Raw genomic sequence first — 12,808 nt, 5'->3', positions numbered from 1 at the left:
CAGCCAGTTGGCGACCCATTTGACTGTGTAGGTGTCGACACCACAGTCCCCCAGTTTTTTAATGAGAACGGGGTGAAACACAGTGTTGAAGGCCTTCCAAAAGTCCAGAAAGATTATGTCCACTGCTACCCCTACATCTAAGGATTAGGTCACCTGGTCATAGAAGGCCACCAGGTTGGTCTGACAGGACCTACCTCTAATGAACCCATGTTGGTTGCCCCTAAGTATAATCTCCCCTGCTGGCCCCTTGCGGACATGTGCCAGAATAATTCTCTCAAAAAACTTATCCAGAATTGAGGTAAGATTTACTGGCCTATAGTTTCCTGGGTTCTTCTTCCTCCCTTTTTTTGAAGATGTGTACCACATTGGCCCTCTTCCAGTCCTCTGGCACCACACCAGAGCACCACAAGTGCTCGTAAAGCCATGCCAGTAGTCCCGCAATGACCTCAGCTAATTCCCTTAGCACTCTGGGGTGGAGATCATCCGGACCAGCTGATTTAAATACATCCAGCCCCTCCAGATGTTACCTGACTAGGTTCTCACTGACCCTTGGCCTAGGTGCGCCTCCCCTGGGGCCTGAGGGGGGCCCAGTGTGGGGGCTGATCTGGTCCCTGCTCAGGAAAATGGAGGCAAAGAAGTTGTGAAATACGTGAGCTTTGTTGTCTGGTGTGATGACCAAATTTCCCAGCGTGTCTTGCAGGGGCCCCACGTTACCCGGTACCTTCTTTTTGTCCCCTATGTATTTAAAAAAGGACTTCTTGTTGTCCTTGATCTGGGTAGCTAATCCCAGTTCCATCTCCACCTTGGCCTTCCTGACCTCCCCCCTGCATCTCCGAGGAACCACAATACAGTCGTCCCTGGTGATGGCCCCTCCCTTCTATTGGGTGTACACCTCCCTTTTAGTTAGGAGACAATCCTAGATGCTTTTGGTGATCCATGGGAGCTTTTGTGCCCTCCTGCTCCCTTTGATCCATGTTGGGATTACTTCCCTTTGGGCTTGGAGGATTGTCTCCTTAAAGAGCAGCCACTGTCCTTGGACACCTGGGATGGAGTCTAGTGTTTGAACGTTACAATAATCTCCCTGCTCCAGTGACATTACCTTAGGAAATATGATTAAACTAAATGTTACAGACTGCTTTGACTTGAGAAGAAGTATTACTGCTCTTTTCCTTCCCCTAAACCTCACCAGTATAGGAAGATAAAATGGGGATGACTTTACAGCAGGGATATTGGACCTGGTGCTGTCAGTAGCTGCACTGCCAAACTTTGAAAATAAAATAAATGGTGAGTAGTTTTCAACTGCTGTAGAAATACTTTATTTCTCAAGTAATAAGCCAGAAATATTTCTAGCCATTAACTACCTATAAAAAATAAGCCAGCCTACTTCACACAGGAAATTATTTAGAAAAAGGCTTCAAATAATTTACACGTTAAAAAAATCCTCTTTTAAAAAGTATTAAGCCAATAGGAGCAGCTTAGCTCAAATGCACCCATCCCAGATAATCCAGCTTCCATCAATATGTTACTAATCTGGCACCACTGAAGGAAAAAGGTATTTCAGGGATATTTGTGCAGCTGAGAAAGACTTTAAAATTTAAATTCTTAATGGGAAACTTATGAACACACTAGAGCTGAGCGAATATTTCATAATGAATAATTTATATGACAATAACAATAATAATACTATTAGGCTGCTATAATTCATGCTGTGGCTAACAAAGATCAGTTCATATTATTAGGAAGGCGGAACCTTATTTTTGACAGCTCCTTGTTACTCCACTGCTGCCCTAAAAGAGAGTTGGTTCATAAAAAGAAATCTGGCCCAATACATAGAAACCTAATTGTTTTGGTAAAATTTCATGGCAGCTAGGGTTATTCATTACAAAATAGCCAAATAGAAATAATTTTCTGCTTATGAAGTTATAAAATGTTCACTGTGCAGTGTCACTTTAGAAAGTTTCTTCCAAAAGATGGTTTGCCAGCTCACAGTTGGTTCAAAAAAAATTTGTATTGTACATTTGTCAGGGATGCTCTAAGGGGTACGGAAGCTGACAGATTACAAGCAGGAGTTGACAGCTTCACTCCAGTTACAGCTGATTAAAGACTGCAGAGGCCTGAGGGCGCCAATCTTTAAAAGAGGGCCACTAAAAATTCACCAAAGCACTTGCAGCCTGCATATTTTACATAAGCTGGAACTGAGAACTAAGTACTGAACTAGGTAATCAGCCACGTATGCACTCCTGGAAGTGTTTAATATAAGAAACAAATGATGCTTGCAAAACAGCTGAAAATCACCAAGGAAAATCTTACATACGTGTTTGAATGGAAATGACAAGGCAATAGGTACAGTGATACAGTAGTAACAAATCACTTCAGGCCTTACTTTGTATCGTGATAATGTGGCCCAATGTTGTTTTGTCATTTCTTCACAGTTCACAATTCAATTGATCCTATGAGTGATAAAGTAATATGTTTCTGAATGAGTGTAGCACAGCAGAAAAACTAACTGAAGTAACACACATAGGATTTTTCTGCACTGTATAATTTGTAAACATAAGCAGGCTATAAAATAAAGATAGTATACATGGTAACGGTTGTCATCAGCATGAAAATCCCTAAATACAAAGTGAGTCACTGATAAAATACTGAACAGGTCAAAACTGGACAAACCCTGCAAAGAGAATATACCTAGAGCCAAGTCAGTGTACAGGAAAGTAGCATGGACAGTATTCAGTGTACAGGAGAGTAGCATCATCAGGAACAGGCTCTTGAAACTTGGAAAAATATCAGCAGTCGCTGACCTCTTCAATTTAAAAACAGCAATATGGTACCCTGCTGGCTAAGCCTTCTCCTACAGATGTGTGCCTGGAGGTGTACTAAGGTGAATTTTCCAAATACCTACAATACGGCTATTTTTGTAAATAAGGATACTTCGGGTTATACTTGTCTGCAGAACCCTGCTTGAGTAAGGGCTCCAGAACAGAGTATTATGATGACCTTAAAGCAGCATGTAGTCAGTGCTATATCATTACTTGTTAGAAGAAATAATCCTGGCCGAGACTTTCAGGTGTGCCTGGTGACATAGGATACTTCAATTTTTAAGACTCCAACTTGGGAAAGCCTGCTTAGGAGAGTGGGTGAGCAACACTTCTGAAGTTGCATTCAAGACAGGAACTCAAAATCACTTGGCAATCATAAGATTCTTGATCCCTTGCATTTTTAAGCAAATATCTGAACATTTGCTTTGGACTGTCTCTCCAGAAACTTCTTGTCCAGTGGCTTGCAGCTGCCACAAGAACCAGTTTCACCCCATTGCATCAGCGATGGTGACTGAAATGACATGCTGTGGTACCCTCTTAGCCTGTCTGCTACCCACCCTTTTGCAGGCTCCCTGCCCTTCCCAACCCTTTAGTACTCACCACATGCTTCATGTGCAACTTAGTGCCTCATCCCTGCTGGCTAGGTGGCCCTGGATTCTGTCCATTAGGGACCAAGAGTCAAAGTTTAGGAGACTGCCCTAGGGTAAGTAAGGGAGGAACTTAATCCAGTGGTTCCCAGTCCCCTGTGATCTGGAGTCCCCATTTGTGGGGGGTCCACTGCTGTGCTTAGCAACATGCCCTGGGCTAGACAGAACTAGGGGAGCACACCCCACCAGCATCCTGAATATAATATGATTAGAATAATATAATCAAATAATATTATATTAATTAATATAATTACAATGTGTATATTCAAATATTCACCATATGTTAATATTAGGTTATTTTAATGGTGTGCTGTTGAAAAGTTTTGAAGGGGTGCCTTGAGTCAAAAAGGTTGAGAATTAATGTTCTTCTTGTAGAAAATGTGTGCGCGCCCCTTCTTGTTTTAGAGAAGTTCCTCATTTATAACACTCAAATGTACAGAACTTCACGTCATGTGCTACCATGTCCACACTGGAAATATATGCCAGAAAGTCTTGCAATTGCTGAAGGTGATCATTTCCTAGATAGCTAAAGTACCTTGTCCTTGGTTATACATGCTAGGAGAGCTTAATTGTTGCAATGTATTTCTCTAAATTCTCTCCCAGGTTGAGAGAATTTAGAGAACTGTCTCACTACCATGACCAAAATGAAAATATCTAAATATACATGTTCATACCACCACACAAACAACTATAATAAAATACCGCAATTATTATTATTTTTTTGATTACTGAAATCATTAAAGAATTTTTCTTTTATTGTTCTTAACAGGAGCATTCCATTAACCAACACAACTGCCTTTACCTAAATTTCAATCTTGATTTATTAACACCAGAGGCTTGAGTCTTTAAAATGTTGATTAAAAAAATCATGTGGTCTTTGGAATATTTTGGCTATGTGCTAATACTTAAAAATATATAATAAATTGTGACTGTGCCTTAAAAACAAGAGCAAGATACTGTATGTTAAAGGAAAGACGTTTGTGTTTGTTATGGCTTTTTATCCAGTAATGGAAAGCTAATGGTTTAAAGTTCCAGAATGAAAGCTTTGTTCAAAGGCAGTTTCTTTGTATAATTAATCTTAAGTAATGCTTTTGCTATGTATTTTCATTTACCAAACTGGAAAGAAGACTTTAAAATGTAATCCACTTCTAGAGGAACATGCATAAGATATGTTATTAAAGAAAAGAAATTTAAAAGCGTCTTTAGCTCCCTGTGATGTGAAGATGCTTGTAATCCAATTCGCACAAACTTTCCAACAGGACCTTTTCATTAGTTTCATCCTTTAGTTGGTTTTTAAAAAAACAGATATTCAATCTTAATTTTTTAAAACTGTACAAGTCAAGGAATTTGCTGATTTTTTCCCCTTGTGAGCAACAAGAATCTCTTTGGACTAGTACTCTGTCTGGATATGTGTTTAAGTATATAAATAGATGGAAATGTCTGCATATATGCACATCCAAGAGATCTGCCTTCCTGGGATAGTATCTTCAGCATTCAGCTTAACTTAGTATATACTGGAATCATTACACTCTGCCTCAGGATTTCAGCTTTTCTTAAAATAGTCAATAAAAATGAATAATAAGAGGGTAACATAAATTTGACATCACTGAACCAATTTCTCTTTTTACGTAAAATAATGCTTGAAATTCATCCAGCAGAAAATTTTATGGATGTAGTAGACATATTGGCATTTTGAGTAAACTTGGAACCTAAAAAAAAAGACAATGGAATGATTTAGAGAGTGAGTTTAGGAGAGCCAAATGTGTTTAGTTTGCACCATTTATTTCAAAATATGCATTCCCTTTTTTAACACCCCCCCAGAAATTCCAGTGGTGAATACATGCCAATATTCCAGTTCAAACAGGGTGTTTAGCGGTGGCTCAGCACCTGTTTTCTTATCTACCTACTATCTACTAGTCTTGCTTGCTTGTAATCTAGATTTATGTTAAGTCTACCCTTTCCCTTCATTTACAAGGTCCTGGGACATTCAGGTAGCCAATCTGCCCTTAAATATGTCTCTTAGGAAATGGTGCTAATTAGTATTGGAATTTACAGCCTTCCATTTTATTGACTTGTCCTACTTTCTTCGATAATTAACTAATGAGTAAAGTAATGAGCTATGTTAGTCAGTCATGCTGTTCAATTAAACAGCAAATCAATTATTGAAAATAGTTTCGGACAGCTCTTATGTCGCCATGATATGTGTATGTGTGTGTGTGGGCGCATATTTAATATAAATGCAATTATGCACTAGGTGTTACAATGTCAGTCTCTGTAATGTACATCATTTATGAAGTCCTTTCTGGTGGCAGCAAGAAGTGGCTCAGCAGCTTCCCTGAATGCACATAGTTTGTCCACGCTACTCTTTTTCTTAATAATTCTTGAGTGTTTGGCCTTCATGGAGTGCATGCCAGATATTCCTACAAAGGAGGCTCAGATACCACTTTTAAAATAAAGGGAATGGAGGTGGGATTGATATATTCATGTGTCGTCACAGCCATTAGACTTGTTCCAGTTGTGCATGTTCTCTCTCTCTCTAAAAATGGTCCTTGAGCTCATTTGTATGACTACAGATGACCATTAGAGAGCAACAGACAAATATTACCATATTTACTTGCATATCACATATACCTTTCCCTACAAAAATTACCCAACCAAAATTGGGGTTCATGTCTGTGAATGCCAGAATAGGAGCACAGAGATGCTGCAACAGCTGCTGGAGGCTATACTGCCCTCTGGTCACATGTAGCAGGGGTGGAGTTCACTTTTCAGTTTCACTTGCTCCCCTGGCTGCTCAGGGTTTCCTTCTCCCACAACTACTGCCAAATTGGCAGAAGATTTTGGCTGAGGAGCCATGACTCCAAAACAATAATTTTTATTTTATTTTGCCTTCCCAAAACAAGGTGCATGTCTTATTTGAAAGTATGTGATATGTGAAAAATATGGTAATCTTAAAAGCTCTCTCTGTATCCTGCTCACAGCATATTTCAAGGTCAGCAATGAACAAAACAAACAAGAGTTTTCCTCCACAAGGTCTTTTAATGCTCTCCCTTGTTAGCTTTTTTTGATTTCAACAGTCCTCTTGTATATGGCAGTACTGTCATACTGGAGGTCTCCACTATCCTCTTAATTTATATTGATCAAGCCAGGAAGAGGTATGGGGCTCAATGTGAGAGGAGGCACTCCACATGAACTCCTGTGAAGCCCTTGGCAGTTCATGCTCCCCAAAATAGCTATTTTGGACCTGACTTCTCTTCCAGGAACACAGCTGTTTTAGCTCAGAGAGGGTGGAGAGGTGGTATTGGTGGTGCAAACACAAAGAAATTTCCCTGAGGATCTGAAAGAAATGCATTATTTCAATAGTTCCCAAACTCTGACAGACTGTATATTACCAATTTAAAATGATACAGCCTTAGTACCACCAGCAAATTTTTCATATACATAGGTAACAGACTATGTATTAAAATGGAGGCAGGGGCAGGGGCCCACCCATGTCCCTGGGGTGTACACAGTGGCAGGAGCCCACCCATGCCCCTAGACAAGCCACCCAGGGCTCTGACCATCCCACAACCTGCCTTGGGGCCCCATTCATCCCAGGCCCTGTCCCTGCCTCTGTTCCACTCCCTCACTCACCATGGGGCCTTGATCTGCCTCCCTTCCCCTTCTGTCCCCCACACCCCTTCCCTACCACATACTTACCTCCTGGGTGCTGCTCCACTAAGAGCTGGGCTGCATTCCTGGCCACCTGCAGCAGGCTGCAAGTGGGTGTTTGTGTCTGCATGCACCCCTCCTCCCCAGACTTCCATTGCTTATGCACGTACCGCTCACAGGTTGTCTGTGTACCACTGGAGGTATGATTACCATAGTTTGGGAATCACTACACTATTTTATTAATTCCTTAATATGTAAAGTGAAGCTTTGCTTATGGATTATCAGAGGCACTTTCAGCTACAACTTTCAGTCTAGAACATAGTACATTCAGCTCTACAGCCTTCCTGCCTCTTTGCACCCCTTTGCTTCCTACCATTTATGTTGTCTGATGGTTGCATGTGCATTAATGTATATTCTGAATTTCTCTATTGCAGTCCAAGGCCTGAGAAGGAGGTTTTTGGCTTGCTTCTTCTTTTTCTCTTTTGTTGGTGAGTGTTAAAGGAATTTGCTTTGGATTGAATTGATGCTTTTATAAGGTTCCTTTTCCAAACTCTGTTGAACAGTTACCAGATCAGGGCCAGTCTCTACTTGCTTATTTTTTACTCTGATAATGAGATTAAAGATGAGATTTTACTTACCTATCAGAAAAGATTACTTTATCTTAGCTGGGGTAGAATCAGGAGCTTGTGGACCTTTACAAAAGACCTGGGCTGCTTAGAGATGAAACAAAATGTCCTGGTGCTTTACCATAAACTCTGCCTGACATTGTGCTGAGCCCCATGCATGCCCAGAAGAGGCACTATGATAATTGGACCAGGCTCACCCAATGTCTGTATAGATTGGGGGCTTTAGTGGGGCTTTAGTGGGGCTTCTTGGCACTTTTATCTAATAGCTGATTAAATCAGCTATTAGATAAAAGTGCCAAAAAACGCTACTGTAGCACCCAATCTATACAGACACTGCAGAGCTGAGTCAAACTAATGTGCTTCTTCTGCATTTTTCCCCCACACCTTTCAGTGCCTCTCATGCCTTGAGCAATATATGAGTGCAGAGAATGAAATGGGAGAACCAATGAGAGAAGGCATGTCAGGCAAATTTTTGGGAGTTGAGGCAGAGGGTATTAGACCCAAGGCAGACCAAAGTAACAATGGGAAGATAAAATTAAAAATGCTTTGGAAAAGATACGTGAAGATGTGGTGAGGTGGAAGGAGATTGAACAAGATAGGAGGAAACGGGAAGCTGTAGTTAAGTGGTTATAGGTCTCTGGGGCCTGAGAGACCAGCGAGAGCTTTGTTCTAATTTTTGTACAGAGCTACAGGTAGGGTTGTGTGGAGTGGTGTTGTAGGGAACATTTTCACAGTTTCAGAGAAAAAAAGTTTGAAAGGTAAAAGATATGAGATTGAACATTCAAATTTTATTTAATTTTTTAGGCCAGTGCCTTGAAACTAAAGTAAGGCAAATACATCTGGGATCATAATTATTTTCTGTGTCACAGCTCTAGCTCAATGGACTCCTGGTCCATGGCTGGAACATATGAGTGCTATAGCAGTATGCATAATAATAATATATAGCAACATAAATGAAAGCGGCCTAATGGACAGAGAAGCAGGGTGCACTCAGGCGAAAAAACAAAATAAAGCAAAAAAGGCCCCTTATCAAGGTGCATAAATATAGAATTAAGCATATAAATTTAGGCACCAGAGTTTGAAAATATTGGCTTTAACCGTTCAATCGAAACAAGATCTGTAAAAGAAACAGCAAACCAAAACAAATCAAAGATAGTTTGAAAAAGGCAACGTAAAGTTTTCATTTCTAAACAGTTTCAATTCACTGTTTGTGCTCATTACTGAGAATATTCAAGGAACACAAACATTCCCATATGAATTAAATTATAATTTACATATGAATTACATTAGAAATATGAGCTACACTAAAGAGATAATTAGTGCTGTCCTGGTTATGTGAAGGCAAACAAAATTAAGTTAGAACATTTTCAAAGCTAAGTTTTGTTTTGCCTTCTCAACTAAGCTGGTTTAATCAGTGATAATACCTGAAATAAATCTCCTAAATATAAAACAATCATACTGTGAGAAATGCTATTAGTAAGTCCTCTGTCTTTGTAAATCATATGGTCAAATAGGACTACAATGTGATACTATGCTATACGCGTTTTGCTTCTGCTGAGTGCCAGTGATTGAAGGTGGTAGTTTCTGATATTTACAGGGAACAGATGTACTGTAGCTTGGTGTCAAAATGCTGTTCCAGTGATGAGTAACAGGGAGCCTCTGAGGACCTGTGTATTGTGGGCTGTTGGTGTTTTGTTGTCGGTGGTGGTGGTTTTAAACCTTTTAAATGAAGGAAAAAGACAGAACTATCACAGGAAAATGCCAGTGCTTATATAGAGAGAGCATGGAGTGGGGGGGGGAAAGCAAAAGGGAGAGAGAGATTAAAATACCAAATGGAAGCAGTCTACCTGTACAGCAGTGCCTCAGCTCCTAAACAGAGCTCTGGTTTATGAGTGCCTAGCCTAATGAGCTAAACTCTGGTGACCATAAAACTGAAATATAATTATGACATTAAAGATGCCTATATTTGAACTTAATTATTAATTAATTTAATGAGAGAATAGGAGGTTGTAAAATTGCTAATTAAATGGCTCTGTAAAACTGCAGACGGCAGAGGATTTACCAAATGATGAATCCCACAACAGTATTTGGGCTATATCAATATTCTATTAATATACAGTATGCCAGAGGTAGTGGCTAGTATGCTACTCACAGTTAAGCCGATGTGACAGGCATACAGAGTGAAAGAAAATGAAGGACATAAAATCCCAAATGACAGCAACCTTGAAGACGTTCTCAGCCCCCACCTCCTTGGCAGTTACTGAAATCAGTTAAATAAACTCAGAAATTCAGGAGAAAAATCAATCTTACCATTGCAAATGTGAATAAATTGGCTTGAAGCAAATGACCCATCTAGGGTCTCATGCATTATGATGTTGTGTGGATCTGTGTTCGCATGCAGGAATGGTCAGAGCTACTCTGAACTTCAGTGCAACTGGGAGGGAGGGAGTGTGTATGTGTGTTGCATGTACATGAAAAAGATGCTGAGCCAGAAAAAATAACTGTCCCTTTCTGATTGGTGAAATTAAACTCAAATTAACCTTCACGGGCTCAGTCTGAACCTATAGGGGACAATTCTGCATTGTGAACATATGAGGAATTTCATTGTAGTGGATGATGGCAGGGCCATTTTTGATAACACTCATTAAAGAAAAGGGGGAAGCAGTGTGAGAAGATGTTTTTCCTTCATTATTTAACCTAATTCATATCTGATTGTCAAAAGATTTTTTGTAGCGATGTTGCACCCAGAATGCAGCTGAATATTATTGACCACAGGGATTTAAAAGAATGGGTATTGCTATATACAGTACTTTTATTTTGCATATGGGAAGTATTAAAATAGGAAATGGGAGACAGTGCTATGTGATACATTCTCAGGAAGATAACTCTAAATACAGTACATGAAATGCTTTTAAACAGTTTTGTGAACCCTAAGAACTATTGCTTTTGTACATCCCTTATGGCATAGCATTTTCTATATGACTTTAATTTTTATTTAAGAACAGCATCCTGATCTAGAAGAAGAGAAGAGATTTGACAAGAAGTCTCAGAAGCAAGATATCAAGAAAATATAGATTACATCTCCTAATTCAAATGAAATAAATCTTATTAAAACAATAACATTTCTGTTCCCCACTTCTGCAGTGGTCTTTGTGTTAAAACAGATGTCACAGAATTCAGGAAATCGAAGCTGAAATCCTGGTTCACTGAAGTTAATGGAAGTTTTCCTATTAACTTGAATGGGGCCAGCATTTCAGCACTGAGTTCTGCTTCCAGTTCCAGTAGACTTTCTGTGGGACATGGGCAAATTACTTAATTTATCTGTGCTTCTATTTCTGGTTTATATAAAAATGGGATTTATACTTTCCTATCAATTACTATTGATGTTTGAGAACCTTATGTAGAAAGTTCTGTGAAAGTATGAATTACTATTGTAATCTGTTTTCATGGTTGGGTAGAATTTTCAGAAGCACCTAAGTAACTTAGGGAAATAAATGTATTGACAACCTGCTTTATTTATTGGTTCAGGACAATGTTTTCGAAAGTGACTAGGGATTTTTGATTTCTGCCTTCTACAGACGTAATTTGGGGCACATTAAAGGCAGTGTTTTTCATGTGTTGGGTACTCAGCACTAGATGAAAATCAAGTTCTTTTCACATACCTCAAGTGAGGCACTCTAATATTGTGACTGCTTTCCATCACCAGTTACTCGGATCCCAGAGTAGTTGGCTTGGTCTAAGAATCTGAAGAGGACTAGTCCCTTGTGCAAAACTTCACCAAAAATTAGAAATGATTTCAATCATTTTCTGTATCAGAGCACGCACAATTAATATATCAATAGATAATATATATTATTATTACATCATGCCATGAAGATTAATGGGTTAAAGCCCTCAGACTATGCACCTTACTAAAAATACAAGCAGGCAACTATTCAGCCCAGTGAGAGAGAGACAGTCAGGAACTCTGAGGACTTCACATTTGGCCAAAGTTGCCTTGACACAGCCTTTCACATAATGGTCTCCAAAAAAATATAAAAGTTTGAAACGACTAGTGCCTTGTCACCAAAAGTGAGCTTCCTGAGGATATAATGATTGCTTTTTTAATAACTGCTGGCTATTAAACATGGTATGAAATTAAAAAAATGAACACCGTATCTTTCTTTTTAGATTTAATTGACCAGGAGGGGATGAGTTCAATCATATCATAGTCTGAAGCTTACCAGCACTTTCATAAGTTCAGCAAGCAACAACATCTGTTTGCACTCAAGGCAAGAAAATAATTTTTAAAATCTCATTTTTGATCTCACATTAAAGTTGTCAGAAAAGTTGTCAGTCTAATCTCAATATAATCTGTGTACTTAAGTGGATAAGGAAATTCCCTAGAAACTATGGGTGAAAGTTAAACCATCTCCCAGAATTAAATTATATAGAATGGACATCCATTAGGAATCTTTAAATCTTGATTTTCACAGTTATATTCTGATCTCAAATAAAGGGATGGAATAATAATTAACTGCTCTTATTTGTATGATACTACTGAGTTGGGTCCCCATTATGCTAAGAAACATGTAAGATAGATTGATTTTAAATCAGAGTTTTTACATTACTGATTTTAATTAGTGAGCATTATTTAAAAACACATCTTATTAATCTAGCTTTGACTTTGTACATATTCATTTTTATTACAGACAGTTTAATTTTTTAGTTGGTATCCAGTAAGTTGTTTTGTTGAAGATAGCCTCACTAGAAAGTTAGTTATTACTTTTGCTACCCAGGCAGTTACATTGTACTCATATATTTGCTTCTAAAATTATATGGCTCAATACAAACATTTTTAGTTTCCTTTTTTTTTTCTTTTTTTTAACATTTTTTATGTTAGAAACTGATGCTGCATTTCTCTTTTACTTTGATTATTAATTTTTCCTGTGAAATGTATAAAATTGTAATTGATCTGAAATAAGAATTCAATTAAAAATATGTTCTTCAAGATTTTAGAACTAATACACTTTTCCTTTCATGTTGAGTCAGACCATGCCAATTTGTTGAACAATGGAGGGAGAGA

The 12,808-nt window shown here is 38.7% G+C and overlaps 2 long non-coding RNA genes across 2 annotated transcripts in view; one reads left to right on the top strand and one right to left on the bottom strand.

The window, feature by feature from the left end:
- LOC109315454 overlaps positions 1–1,807 on the top strand; it is a 5,194-nt gene extending 3,387 nt beyond the window's left edge. Inside the window, exon 2 of the long non-coding RNA XR_002102510.1 lies at positions 1,190–1,807. This is a non-coding gene — a long non-coding RNA (uncharacterized LOC109315454). The remainder of the gene's footprint in view (positions 1–1,189) is intronic.
- The window catches only part of LOC109315450, a 16,849-nt gene extending 5,335 nt beyond the window's left edge, over positions 1–11,514 (bottom strand). The window contains exons 1-2 of the long non-coding RNA XR_002102503.1: positions 11,406–11,514; positions 2,384–2,450 (exon numbers count right to left, since the gene is read on the bottom strand). This is a non-coding gene — a long non-coding RNA (uncharacterized LOC109315450). The remainder of the gene's footprint in view (positions 1–2,383; positions 2,451–11,405) is intronic.
- Between the last annotated feature and the right edge of the window lie 1,294 nt (positions 11,515–12,808).

The sequence above is a fragment of the Crocodylus porosus genome, unplaced genomic scaffold (genome assembly GCF_001723895.1).
Source record: "Crocodylus porosus isolate Cpor-Errol unplaced genomic scaffold, CroPor_comp1, whole genome shotgun sequence".
NCBI classification, from domain to species: Eukaryota; Metazoa; Chordata; order Crocodylia; family Crocodylidae; genus Crocodylus; species Crocodylus porosus.
This window is presented reverse-complemented; position numbering and strand designations above follow the sequence as displayed.